At 45.8% G+C, this 15,331-nt stretch overlaps 1 non-coding gene across 1 annotated transcript; it reads right to left on the bottom strand.

Moving 5' to 3' along the window:
- Positions 1–13,243: 13,243 nt before the first annotated feature.
- On the bottom strand, positions 13,244–13,315 carry TRNAR-UCU (transfer RNA arginine (anticodon UCU)). The gene has a single exon. It is a non-coding gene; the product is annotated as a tRNA-Arg (tRNA).
- Positions 13,316–15,331: the final 2,016 nt, after the last annotated feature.

Here is a 15,331-nt window from a genome sequence, read left to right as displayed (position 1 = left end):
AAAGTAGCATGACTTTGTAGTGTGGGAGTAAACCGGAGTACCCGGAGGAAACCCACGCAAGCACAGGGAGAACATGCAAACTCCATGCAGATAGTGTCCTGGTCAGAATCTGAAACAAGGACCCCAGTGCTGCAAGGCTAAGCCTCTGTGCTGCCCATATGCGGCCTCTGTTCTCTAAGGCCCGCCCCCGCTGAGCAGGGTACATCAGTTTTGTCCACCTAAAGCACCTCCAGAAGAAATCCAAACTTATCCTAAACTACAATCTATATATATAACACTCCAAAACACACCCAAAGAATAACGCACACCTCCACAACATATACAAACTTATCCTAATCTACAATATAAAACACACCCAAATAACAATAAAAGGGGTACAGTGGTCCCCAAATTAGCAACACAATGGAGCTAAAGTATTCCATTCACACTAAGGTCTCACTCACACGGGGGTATGAATCCATACCCCATGGGAGGGCTGTGTTTACCGGAATGGGGATGCACAGGTGTTTCCAGCATCCCGTGTAGGCATTCCCATTGCTGTCAACTGGGGTGCAGAGGCTGTACCCAATGTGACATCTGTGTGGGTGTCGGTGCACGGCCCCGAACGCACCCAGGGTGCGTCCGCGCAACTGCACCCACATGGATGTCCTTTTTGGGGTAAACACAGCCCCCACACAGGGTACAGATTTATACACCTCGTGTGAGTGAGGCTTTGGTCATCTCCATAAAGGACCTCACTGGTGGGAAGAGTTCTCATTTCTCCAGCAGAGAAAGCCTAAAGAAAGCCGGAAAGACTCCTCTCTCCTCTGAAGACAAAAAGAGTTCCAACCTCCTCTCATAGCCGGTCCACCACACGCCTCAAAAACATACCTGACTTCAACCTCCCCTTATATCCGGTCCAACACACGCCTCAAAAACATACCGGTCTCCAACCTCCACTTATAGCCGGTCCAACACACGCCTCAAAAACATACCGGCGTCCTACCTCCCCTCATAGCCGGTCCAACAAACACCCCAAGAACTTACTGGCTTCCAAACTGCACAACATAATCAATTACTTAATGTAGGTCGACATTACATTCACACTTAGGTCTCATTCACACGGGGGGTATGAATCCGTACCCCAGGGGAGGGCCGTGTTTACCTGAATGGGGATGCACGGGTGTTCCCAGCATCCCGTGTGGGCAGTCCCATTGCTGTCAACTGGGGTGCAGAGGCTGTACCTGTCAGGAGACGCAGGTCGCCTCCGTCCGCCGGGCTGCGGGGCGCATGCGCAGCGGGCTAGTGTTGAGACGTGCACCCGTTCGCGGCCCGATGGTGCGGCGCGCGTGGGCATACGGCGGTCCCCGTGTGCGCGCCGTCGCCCGTGCGGGTGCCCGGTAGCGCGTCACGCTGACGCGCTCGCCGGGAGGTTACTTCAGACGACTTCAGCGCCCAGTCGGGTTGCTGGTTTGTCGTCAGCTGCTCCTGTGTACCTGAGTCCTGAGAAGTTCCTTGTCCCTGTCTGCCTGATACCCCTGACCACTGCTCACCATAAGGACTACTCTACCTGCCTGCCTGATACCCCTGATCTCTGCTTGTTAAACGGACTATTCTATTTGCCTGCTTGATACCCTGACCTTGCTTGGTAAAGAGACACTCTACCTGCCTGCCCGATACCTCTGACCTCTGCTTGTTTAAAGATTTCTCCGCCTGCCGGATACCTCGGTCCTAACCTATGCCTGCCCTACGGACTTCCTGCTCTCAGTCTCCCGGTCCTGCACGGTACCCGCCGGTGCCTTCCAATACCTACTGTGACTCCTAGTCAAACCTTCCTATATCCTGCAACTACCGGAAGCCCGTGCCTCCGCGTGCCTCTGATCCCCTGTATCACTCTCGGGGGTTCGGGTGCGCGTGGTCGTAAGGCGGCATCTCGGCCTCGGTGATTATTGGCGTGACAGTACCCAATGTGACATCTGTGTGGGTGCCGGTGCACGGCCCCGTACGCACCCAGGGTGCGCCCGCGCAACTGCACCCACATGGATGTCCTTTTTGAGGTAAACACAGCCCCCACACAGGGTACAGATTCATACACCTTGTGTGAGTGAGGCCTTAGACTTCTCCATAAAGGACCTCACTGGTGGGAGGAGTTCTCATTTCTCCAGCAGAAAAAGCCTAAAGAAAGCTGGAAAGACTCTTCCCGCCTCTGAAGACAAAAAGGGTTCCAACCTCCCCTCATAGCCAGTCCAACACATGCCTCAAAAACATACCGGCCTCCAACCTCCCCTCATAGCCGGTCCAACACACGCCTCAAAAACATACCAGCCTCCAACCACCCCTCATAGCCGGTTCAACACTCGCCTCAAAAACATTCCGGCCTCCAACCTCCCCTCATAGCTGGTCCAACACACACCCCAAGAACTTACTGGCTTCCAAACTGCACAACATAATCAATTACTTAATGTAGATCGACAATACATCAATCAAACATAATCACCTGTAAAAAAAAGTACCTGAGATGTTGGTTGTAAACAGTCTGCTAGGCCCGGGGGGAACCGAACCATGTCTTCCAAAAACTGCCTCATATCCAAGAGTTGCCAAATGTAGACATTTAGCTTTAAGGTTAATAAAAAATATCACGTTCTAAAGCGAAAGGTAGAACAAGGGGGAGGGGGAGTATGCAAGAGGGAGCGAGGGAGTAAAGTAGGGGGGAAGGGAGGTTGGAAGAAAGAAGGGGCTGAGGGTTGGGGGGAACCCCCACACCCCTTCCTTTCCCACAACCTCCCCCCCCCCCTTTCCTCCCTCCCCCCCTCTTCAATACTCCCCCTCCACTTTGTTCTACGTTTCCCTTTAGAATGTGATATTTTTGATTAACCTTAAAGCTTCTGCTGAAGCTGCAGAAAGGGAAATAGAGGGCTGATGGGAAGACTCTCTGGTTACTTGAGTGGCAGCTGCCACCAGTGCAGGAACCTGTGTTGGTACAGCCGTACCTGGTCCCTGGGAGGGTTCCTCTGACTTTTTATTGAGTCTTCTTCTAGGAACAGCCAATTGTCTTGTTTGTCCAAATGTAGATATTACCCTTTAGGGTTAATAAAAATATAACATTCTAATTGGAAAGGTAGAATAAGGGGGAGGTGGAGTATGAAAGAAGGAGAGAGGGAGGAAAGGAGGGGGGGAAGGGAGGTTGGAGGAAAGAAGGGGGTAAGGGTTGTGGGGAACCCCCACATCCCTTCCTTTCCCCAAATCCCCCCTCCCCCCTCTTCTTTCCCCCCTCTTCCCTACTCCCTTTGTTCTACTTTTCCCTTTAAAATGTGATGTTTTTGATTAACATTAAAGCTTAACCTTAAAGCTTCTGCTGAAGCTGCAGAAAGGGAAATAGAGGGCTGATAGGAAGACCCTCCAGCCTCCACCAGTACAGGAGTCTGTGTTGGTACTGCCGTACCTGGTCCCTGGGAGGGTTCCTCAGACTTTTTTGTTGAGTCTTCTTCTCGGAACAACCAATTGTCTGGTTTGTCCAGCTACATTGATGGTGATTCAGAAACTCCAAAAACAAAAATGGAGGCCTGATGAGAGGACCCTCCGGTTACTGGAGTGGCAACCGCCACCAGTGTAGAAACCTGTGTTGCTGGTGGTATGTCAAAGTAGCTTTCATATTCTGTCTCGCTCACTGGGGTAGTACCGTGTACATCTGCAATAAAAAAATAAGAATCAGATTTAGCACCTACACCTACATATATATAATGTGTGTGTGTATATATATATATATATATATATATATATATATATATATATATATATATATACTGTATATATTTGTATACAACATCAAATTATGGAGAGAAAAGTTGAAAATTCCAGTGCAAGGGACAATAAATAATCCCAACATGACAGGGACACAGGAATGACTAATGGCCTTCATATAAAAATTTTGGTTGCCTGGCAGTTATGCCGACCCACTAAAATGAATTGAGTAAAAAAGGGGACTGATTCTTCACTTTCAGGTGGAGGTGTAGTAATCTGCAGTGCTTCTGTTTCTTATTATTAAACACCCGGCCTCTTTTATTGTAATCTCTTGAATTGTTGCAGTGGATTGATATAGAAGAAACCGGGACCAGGAACCGCTGCATTAGAGATTACTCTGCCGCACCCCAAAGTGAAGGAATAGGGGTGACCCCTCATCAATGTTCGTGGCAATTCCTATACATGAGTACATATGGGGGGGGTGGCCCCTCATCAATGGTCGTGGCAATCCCTATACATGTGTACATATGGGGGGGGGGTGACCCCTGATCAATGGGAAAGAAGGATCCAATGAAAGGGTTTCAGTTATCTTGTATCTATCAATAGTTTTCAAAGAATTTTAGAACAGAAGGGGATTTTAATGGTGCCAAAACACACAAAATTATTTTGTTATAAAAACATCTTTATTGGTGTCCAAAGTTTTAAAAGAAACGGGGGACAATGAATGACAATCAGCGGCTCTCACTGTCAGAGGAGGGGGGTCTGTGCTGATAAGCAGCACATTGATTATCAGCGCAGCCACCATGAGAGGTGCCCATCAGATGTGCCAATCAGTGTCCTATAGCTGCCAGCAGTGCCCCCTCAGTCTCTCAGTGCCCACCACAGTGCCCATCAGGGTCCACCACAGTGCCAATCAGTGCCTATCACAGTGCCAATCAGTGCCCAGCAGCAACACCTGTCAGTACATCATCATCAGTGCTGCCCATCAATGCCATCTATTAGTGTCCATCAGTGCCATCTGTCACAGCCCCTCAGGCCCGCCTGTTAGTGCCCATTAGTGCCATCTTTTAGTGCCCATCAGTGCCCATCAGTGCTGCATATCAGTGCTGCATATCGGTGCCTCCTCATCAGTGCCACCTTATTAGTGCCAACTCATCAGTGCCCATCAGTGCCGCCTTATCAGCACCCGCCAGTGAAGGAGAAAACAAAACTTTATGACAAACTAAGAAAAACATTTTTTTTCCAAAAATGTGGGTCTTTTTTAGTTTGTTTAGCAAAAAATAAACCTCCCCCCAGAGGTGATGAAATACCACCAAAAGAAAGCTCTATTTGTGGGAAGAAAATGATAAAAATGTAGTTTGGGTACAGTGTTGTATGGCCGCGTAATTGTCATTCAAAGTGCGACAGCGCTGAAAGCTGAACATTGTCCTGGGCAGGAAGGGGGGAAGTGCCGGTATTGAAGTGGTGAATCTTCAACTGCCATAATGCTGCACATGTGATCCGTTATGACACCAGCCATTGGATGGTTTGACAGTTTGGTTGAGAGCACAACCAATGTGACAGCAATTTCCGACATGCCAGAAATAGAAATGTCTTTTGAAACTGTTAAATCGATGGGATTACTTCCTCTTTAATACAAGTAGAAACCGTTGTATTTATAAATAACGCACAGGTTGTGGCTTATCAATCACTTTAATATCCCTTTTGTTCTATAATTCTATGAAAACAAATAGTCAATAATTTGATCGATGAGTGTAGGTGACTTATCCAGAGTACTTTTTGTATCTATCACTATCCATAACACTTACCAATCTCGGTGTCTGTATCACGGTGATGTCCATTGGCTTTACAGCCGGAACCCAGACATCCAACAACGGCTCTGAAACAGGCGCGCACAAACTTCTTCATTTTGGGGGGCTTTTTAATTGGGGTATCTGCAGGCTGGTCACTGATACCTCCTACCATAGCTGCCCTATCTTTGCTCCGTTTCTCTTTGGTGTTTTTCAGAGAAAGAAGCTGATTTCCGTACATACTCGAGTATAAGTCGAATTTTTCAGCCCTTTTTTTGGACTGAAAGTGTCCCCTTCGACTTATACTCGAGTCACCGCCGTCTGTCTGCATGATCAGCGTGTCATGCAGGCAGACGGTGGCCGGCATGTGATGATAGTGTTCGTCGGCTATTCCAGCATTCAAAAGCCGCGCCTCCTGCTCGTCTGTGATAGGCTGAACAGCTGTCAGTGTACAGCCTATCACGAACATTCTCTCATCCTCGTCCGTGGTATGAGAATGAGAGAATGTCCTTGATAGGCAGTCAGCCTATCACAGACGAGGAGGAGGCGCGGCTTTTGAACTGTGGAATGGCCGCCGAACACTATCATCACACGCCGGCCGCCGTTTGATTCTGGAGATCGCCACAGGGAAGCTGGAGATCGCCACAGAGAGGCTGCACAGGACACAGGTAGGCTGCACATTCACACAGGGATACAGGACACACATGTACAGGACACACATGTACAAGACACACATGTACAGGACACACATGTACAGGACACAGGACACATGCACAGGGTACAGGTAGGCTGCACAGGACACAGGCAGCTGCAGATGGGCATTGTTGACCCTCTGCATTTCTCACCCTCATCTTCTACTCGGGTCAATAAATCTTTCCCAGTTTTTTGTGGTAAATTAGGGGCCTCGACTTATACTCGGAACAACTTATACTCGGTTCATTATTAGGAATAAAGAAACTCGCTTTAAATGTATGACAATAGAAATCGCAATGAAATTGAATGGAATTAAATCAAATCCAATAAAATCGCAAGAAATATCGCAGGAGAGATAAGAAGCGTCTTCACTGGTCAGTGATCTCTGAGCTTCTGAGAAATCACTGACGCGTCTGTCTATAGAGACTCAGCCGATGACATCATAGGCAGAGAATCAAGGGACCAATCAAATCGCAGTGCAGTCAGGTGAACTTTTTTTTTTTTTTTTTTTAAATCTCATGATGACTCAGCAAGAAAAATAACTGACGATTTTTCTTAAAGGAGCCATGTCCTTATTTGTGAGCTTTGTGAATTCAGCCTGTAGGATCAGTATACGGATCTAATAGGGATATACGGCTCCTGGAAGAACATGTTATTGTCAATGAGATTTAACCCTTACAGTCCCATGGCTGAAATAAAGATCTCTATTCTTATGATAACATTGTGAATGGAGCCTAATGCCGCGTACACACGGTCGGACTTTTCGTCTACAAAAGTCCGACAGCCTGTCCGACAGACTTCCGACGTACCTTCGGCGGACTTGCGGCAGACTTTCTTACGAACGGACTTGCCTACACACGACCACACAAAAGTCCGACGGATTCGTACGTGATGACGTACACCGGACTAAAATAAGGAAGTTCATAGCCAGTAGCCAATAGCTGCCCTAGCATGGGTTTTTGTCCGTCGGACTAGCACACAGACGAGCGGATTTCGGGGTCCGTCGTACTTACGACGTAAAGATTTGAAGCATGTTTCAAATCTAAAGTCCGTCGGATTTGAGGCTAAAAAAGTCCGTTGAAAGTCCGGAGAAGCCCACACACGATCGGATTACCAGCCAGCTTTAGTCCGTCAGCGTCCGTTGGACTTTTGTAGACGAAAAGTCCGACCGTGTGTACGCGGCATTAGAAATCCTCCATCCAATTTTTTCTTTTATTTTAACATTATTACACACCAATTATTTCTCCATTTTTAACCCTTTCACTTTCATTTATGAAACCAATTCCCCTCCCCCTTTTGTTTTTAACCCTTTCACTGCCAAACCATATTTTTTTTTCATTTTTAACCCCTTTATTTGGACCCTTTTTTTGCAAAACAAAGTTTTTTTAAGGTTTATTTTTTTTTTAACCTTTTTAGCGCCAAGCCAATTTTTTTTCTTTTTTAACCCTCTTCCTCCTTCCCATTTTTAACCCTTTCACCGCCAAAACCAATGTGTTTTTCACATTTCTTGCCCATATGTTAAAGTATAACTAAAGGAAAATCTGTTTATTGTTATTGTTGGATGGAGTGGAGAGGGATTAGAACCCCTGTCAGGTTTTTATTGCTGTCTGCGCCCCCCTTTAGGGAGATTTATTCTCTTCAACTGCCAAATCTATTTTTTTCCTTTACAGTTTTTAACCCTTTCACTACCAAACTTTATTGTTCATTTGTTTCAACCCTTTAACTGTCAAACCAAGTAACCCCTCCCCCTCCCCTCCCCTCCCCCTACACACACACATTTTAACCATTTCACTGCCAAATAATTTTTCCCCATTTCTCCCCCATATGATAAACTATAAATAAAGGAAAATGTTTTTATTGTTAGTGTTATGAGGGGGGTGTGTCTCACTGTTGCTATGGAGATAAAGGGTCTCGCTGTGTAATTGGTGTCTCCACAGAGGGCCGTACAAGCCCAGAGGACCCTCCGCCACCAACAAACCTGTCCAGGGGATTGGCAGGAAAGCTGCAGGTATCGGGGGAGGGGAGGAGTCTGCAGAGCCAATCCAACAAGTAGGCCATGTGATAATGATCAGTCCCCCAAGGAGCTTACAATCTAATCTCCCTAACTCACATTCATACACATACTAGGGCCAATCTACCTCCCAGCATGTCTTTGTAGTGTGGGAGGAAACCCACGCAGGCGCAGGGAGAACATGCAAACTCCAGGCAGGGGGCGCTGTGGTTGGGAATTGAAGTGGCGACCCCGGTGCTGCCAGGCAGAAGAGCGAACCACTTCATTCCTGTAACTTGTGGTTGGACTGCAGCTTCTTGTTGTATGTTTCTGTACAATGTAACAGCTCCTATGCTGCACTGCATGTGGATGAAGCTGGACTGCTAGGAAGATCTTAGTCTGCCAAAGACAAGCAGTTCCTCATTGGGCCGTTTTATATTTAAATGTCATTTTATTAAAAAGAGAGAAAAGAGAGTGAAAAGAGAATCGTTTGTATAGAGAGGGAAGATGGTGGGGGGAGGGGCGGTGCTTAGAGGATATTATGGGATAGAAATCTGCTGATGGAGCTGGTGCCGGTCTGGGTACTGGAATGTGGGAGGAGCTTCATATCGATTGTGGGAGGAGCTTATTCATAAAAGCGCGTTGTACCATGTGAACTCGTCATTTCCTTTTTGCGTGATTGGTGGAAATCCATTGAGGGGAGAATATATCTATTGGATGAAGAAACGCTGATATGGTGGTTTTTGGTGATAGAATAACGTGCGATTGGCCCAGAGGTCCTCAGGGATCTGGGGGGAAGGGCATTAGCACCATCACCAGTGGGGGAGGGGCACTTTTTCTATTGAATTTTAAGGATAAACATACGGGGGATGGGATGACGTTTGATAAATACAATAAGACGGAATTTTGTGGATTAACATTTTCAAGGACTTTTTTGGGGTTTTTTTTCATGTTTTTCACAAATCTGGATATTGCTTGGATGATGTAATGTGCGGTGTTGTATCCCGTGTTTTATCTTCATATGTCTTTCACAAATGTGAATAATAAGAATTTATTGTATGGTGGGGAATGATATGGAAATGATATTGTTGGTAATATAGATCAGCAGTTAGTAGTGAGGAGGTTCAGCGCCAACTTTATTTTACTTATTTATTTATATATTTATGTAAACAAACCGGTTGTCCTGACAACAGTGTTGTTTACCTTTCTAGCTGATCTCTCATGTAGAGGCCTCCTATATTTCCTTCTAAATCTAAACAACCTTGTTGTCATAGCAACCAGTCTGTTTACTTGTTTACAAGCCTAAAAGAAGGTTTGTCAGCTAAAAGGTAAACAAGGTTGTTGTCATAGCAACCAGTTTGTTTACTTGTTTACAAATCTGAGCTGTAAAACAGACAGCAGGAGGATGTTTTTTTTTTCCCGTTTGTTTTTACAGCTCAGTTTTGTAAACAAGTAAACAACATGGTTGCTATGACAACAAGCTTGTTTACCTTTTAGCTGACAAACCTTTTTTTTCGGTTTGTAAACAAGTAAACAAACTGATTGCTATGGCAACAGTGTTGTTTACCTTTCTAGCTGATCTCTCATGTACCCTTATGGGTTTTTTTTTTATATCTAAACAACCTTGTTGCCACAGCATACAGTTTGTTTACACATCTGAGCTGTAAAAAGACAGCGGGAGGATGTTTTTTGTTTTTTTTTGTTTTTTTACAGCTCAGGTTCCTAAACATCTTTTTTAGCTGACATCTCATGTATAGACTTTTTGGCTGACATCTCATGTATAGGGCTCTGTGTTCTCTAGAACAATTATACATATATGTAACCAATGGCAACCAATCAGAGGTTGAGTGAAGAAATGGGAGTGTTTGCTATGAGGGTAGTGGGTGGGAGGGGGCCGTCTTGTAAAGCCCCTGGATTGTTTATTATAGGAGAATACAGAGGCTGAATCTACTCATTGCCTGGCTGTCAGTCTGATGCTTTCTGTCCGTTCTCCATCACTGATTGGGAAGAAGTTCTAAATGAACATACAGTGATGCAGAAAGCATGGAAGCCAGAGCCAGCCAGGAGTATAGCATTTTTAGAAGGCAATCAGCAATGGCAGCCTACATATTTCTCTCAGTATGGGTTCCCTTGTAACCATTTGGGGGATTTCTAGTGGTCCCCGAAAACATTCATCCCTCGAAAGAGACTCTGCAATCCAAGATGGCCGCTGTGTGTAGAGTAGATGCTCCTCCCCTTATTTATTGCTATGGGAGAGATTCTGCTCACTTCCTGCCTTTCTGACCCCGGAGGAAGTAAGGCCTAAATCTCCACTATGGGCACCCCAGACAGTGATAAAAATCTAAACCACTCCCACTCTACTATTGTGACCAATCAGATTCTGGGATTACACCATGGAAACAGAAATACATTTATTATGTATTATGATTGTATCCTTTCCATTGAAATCCACTTCCTCAGATGTATCATATCGAATGAATGGGTTGTCATCTATCGATCGATTATTCCTATTGGAGGAGATCAATCAGAAAATAAATTGATCATTTATCAAAGTGATTATCTCCACCATTAGGGTTTAACCTCTTCACCTTCGGAAGATTTACCCCCCTTCATGGCCAGGCCATTTTCTGTGATACGGCGTTCCTATAAGTGACAATTGCGCGGTCGTGCGACGCTCTACACAAATATCATTCATGTCATTTTTCCCACAAATAGAACTTTCTATTGCTGGGATTTCATCGCCTATAAACACAAAAAATCTAGAAAAAAAAAAACGATATTTTTGACTTTCTGCTATAAAACATCCAATAAAAAAATGTAAAAAATAAAATTTCTTCCTCTAAAAATGCCAATAATCGTATATTGATCGGTTGTGTCTACAAACTATGGGAGAGATTTATGGAATTTTTATTGTTTTTCATTCTTCTTACTAGTAATGGCGGCGATCAACGATTGTTAGCGGGACTGCAACATTGCGGTGGGCAATCTGACACTAAGTGATACTTTTTGGGGACAAGTGACACCAATACAGTGATCAGTGCTAGAAATATGCACTGTCACTGTACTAATGACAGTAAGCAATTTCAGGACAGGAGAGGATCCAATACAACTGTGCAAGACTGAAGGGAGGACTGGAGTGCTGCTTTAAGTCATGGGGTTCACTAGAGACTCATTTACTGCCGAGCAACTGTGCAGCCCAATATGTCTGTATGAGAGTGCCAAGCAATTATGCAGCCCAATATCTCTGTATGGGAGTGCCGAGCAACTGTGCAGCCCAATATCTATGGGAGTGCCAAGCAACTGTGCAGCACAATACTTCTGTATAAGAATGCCGAGCAACTGTGCATTAAAATATCTCTGTCAGAGTCCCGAGCAACTGTGCGGCACAATACTTCTGTATGGAAGTGCAGAGCAACCGTGCATCACAATAACTGTATGGGAGTGCCAAGCAACTGTGCATCACAATATCTCTTTATGGGAGTGCCAAGCAACTGTGCATCACAATACTTCTGTGTGGGAGTGCTGAGCAACCGTGCATCACAATAACTCTGTATGGGAGTGCTGAGCAACTGTACATCACAATATCTCTTTATGGAAGTGCCAAGCAACTGTGCAGCACAATACTTCTGTTTAAGAATTCCAAGCAACTGCAGCCCAATATCCCTATGGAAGAGCCGAGCAACTGTGCAGCACAATACTTATTGTATGGGAGTCCAAGCAACTGTGCAGTAAAATTTCTCTATGGGAGTGCCGAGCAACTGTGCAGCACAATACGTCTGTATGGTAGGGTCGAGCAACTGTGCAGGCCAATATCTATGGGAGTGCCGAGCAACGGTGCAGCCCAATATCATCTGTATGGGTGTGCCGAGCAACTGTGCAGCACAATACTTCTGTATGGGAGTGCTGAGCAACTGTGCATCACAATATCTCTGTATGGGAGTGCCGATCAACTGTGCAGCTGAATATCTCTGTATGGGAGTGTCGAGCAACGGTGCAGCCCATTATCTCTGTATGGGAGTGCTGAGCAACTGTGCAGCACAATATTTCCTAATGGGAGTGCTGAGCAACTGTGCAATAAAATTTCTCTGTATGGGAGTGCCTAGCAACTGTACAGCCCAATATCTCTGTATGGGGGTTCCGAGCAACTGTGCAGCCCAACATCTCTGTATGGGAGTGCTGAGCAACCGTGTCTCAAAATATCTCTCGGGAGTGCCCAGCAACTGTGCAGCACAATATATCTGTATGGGAGTGCCGAGCAACTGTGTCTCAAAATATCTCTTATGGGAGTGCCGAGCAACTGTGCAGCACAATATCTCTGTATGGGAGTGTCTTTGTAGGTTGTTACCGACATGTGGGGAACATTTCATGTCAATAGGCCCCTATGGTAGATTCACAGTGATCTCCGACCAGGACATAGACAGGAAGGGATCACATGGACCCTCTGGTAGGTTCATAGTGATCTCCGACCAGGACATAGACAGGAAGGGATCACATGGACCCTATGGTAGGTTCATAGTGATCTCCAACCAGGACATAGACAGGAAGGGATCACATGGACCCTCTGGTAGGTTCATAGTGATCTCTGACCAGGACATAGCCAGGAAGGGATCACATGGCCTCTATGGTAGGTTCATAGTGATCTCCAACCAGGAAATAGACAGGAAGGGATCACATGGCCCCTATGGTAGGTTCATAGTGATCTCCAACCAGGACATAGACAGGAAGGGATCACATGGACCCTCTGGTAGGTTCATAGTGATCTCTGACCAGGACATAGCCAGGAAGGGATCACATGGCCTCTATGGTAGGTTCATAGTGATCTCCAACCAGGAAATAGACAGGAAGGGATCACATGGCCCCTATGGTAGGTTCATAGTGATCTCCGACCAGAACATAGACAGGAAGGGATCACATGGCCTCTATGGTTACAGCATTTGTTCATACCTGGCTAAATCTTTTCTCACAGTACTGTAGAGATGACATTGTATATACAGATATGATGGGACGGGTGGGTTGACACTTACCAGGTGGGGCAGCCATCTTGTGAGATTGCGTTGGCCGGGAATCGAACCCGGGTCAGCTGCTTAGAAAGCAGCTATGCTCACCACTGCACCACCAACGCGAGGTAGCATGTCTTTGTAGTGTGGGAGGAAAACGGTGTACTCAGAGGAAACCCACGCAAACACAGGGAGAACATGCAAACTCCATGCAGATAGTGTCCTGGTCAGGATTTGAACCATGCACCCCAGTGCTGCAAGGCTAACCACTAAGCCTCTGTTTCCCATATGCGGCCTCTGTTCTCTAAGGCCCGCCCCCCGCTGAGCAGAGTAAATCAGTGATGTCCACTCAAGGAGCACTGAATGGAGCCATTTAACCTACCATGTCTTTGGGCTGTAGGAGGAAACCCACACAAGCACAGGGAGAACATGCAGACTCCATGCAGATAGTGTCCTGGTCAAAATATGAACCAAACACCCCAATGCTACAAAGCAGAAGTGCTAACTACTAAGCCTCTTTGCTGCCCGATCTTAAAGCAGAACTTTACCTATAAAGAGAAGTTCCACTTTTCCTCCTCTTCCTCCTTTGGCTTTAATTTTCCTAAAGGACCTGGAGATACAGGTCCATATTGTAGAGTTATGAATCTTTCATATTCTGTCTTGTAGGGGGAGTTTGTATGAACTGTTCCACCAACCCTACATGTGAACTGTCCATGCCTCCCCCATGTTCATGAAATTCATCCTCTTCAATATTCTGTCCTGTAGGGGGAGACTCTATGAACGATTCTCATTCCACCCACTCTACCCACGAGCGTCCATATTTCCCCTTCATTTTCCTTGGGTTACGATATTCTTAAGTGACCTAGAAATGCAGATCCTTTTTGTAGAGTGACCTGGAGCTACAGAGTCCTTCAGCCATTGTAGGCCTCAGTGGTCACTACGCCAATATTGGTGATGTCCTTCATGTGGAATGGGACAAATACGTTTCCTCTGGTCTGTATAGTGTCTCTATTCCATGGATAAGCTCTGTCTTATGTAAGAGGACATGAGCTAGCCATGGGTTTGACATGAAATGTAGACAGGACAACTCAGTTGAATGTGGAAGCCTGGCTCTTCATAGATGGTAGAGAGTCCATTCCCAGTATGGTGGATTGGGCAACAATGATGCCCTGATTAGGGATGAGCTTTGAGTTCGAGTCGAACTCATGTTCGACTCGAACATCGGCTGTTTGCCAGTTCGCCGAACAGTGAACAATTTGGGGTGTTCGCGACAAATTCGAAAGCCGTGGAACACCCTTTAAAAGTCTATGGGAGAAATCAAAAGTGCTAATTTTAAAGGCTTATATGCATGGTATTGTCATAAGAAGTGTTTGGGGACCCGGGTTCTGCCACAGGGGACATGTATCAATGCAAAAAAAAGTTTTAAAAATGGCCGTTTTTTCGGGAGCAGTGATTTTAATAATGCTTAAAGTCAAACAATAAAAGTGTAATATTCCTTTAAATTTCGTACCTGGGGGGTGTCTATAATATGCCTGTAAAGGGGCGCATGTTTCACATGTTTAGAACAGTCTTACAGCAAAATGACATTTCAAAGGAAAAAAAGTCATTTAAAACTACTCGCGGCTATTAATGAATTGCCGGTCCAACAATACACACAAAAGTTCATTGATAAAAACTGCATGGGATTTCCCCACAGGGGAACCCCGAACCAAAATTAAAAATAAAACAGGCGTGGGGGTCCCCCTAAATTCCATACCAGGCCCTTCAGGTCTGGTGTGGATATTAAGGGGAACCCCACGCTAAAATTAAAAAAAAAAAATGACGTAGGGGTCCCCCTCAAAATTCATACCAGACCCTTCAGGTCTGGTATGGATTTTAAGGGGAACCCCGCACCAAAATTAAAAAAAAAATTGGCATGGGGCCCCTCCAAAAATCCATACCAGACCCTTATCCGAACACGCAACCTGGCAGGCCGCAGGAAAAGAGGGGGGACGAGAGAGCGCCCTCCCTCCTGAACCGTACCAGGCCACATGCCCTCAACATTGGGAGGGTGCTTTGGGATAGCCCACCAAAGCACCTTGTCCCCATGTTGATGTGGACAAGGGCCTCATCCCCACAACCCTTGGCCGGTGGTCTGTGGG

Source organism: Aquarana catesbeiana, linkage group LG04, assembly GCF_042186555.1.
Source record: "Aquarana catesbeiana isolate 2022-GZ linkage group LG04, ASM4218655v1, whole genome shotgun sequence".
NCBI classification, from domain to species: Eukaryota; Metazoa; Chordata; class Amphibia; order Anura; family Ranidae; genus Aquarana; species Aquarana catesbeiana.
Note: the sequence above shows the minus strand (reverse complement) of the source record. Positions and strands in the feature narration are given on the sequence as shown.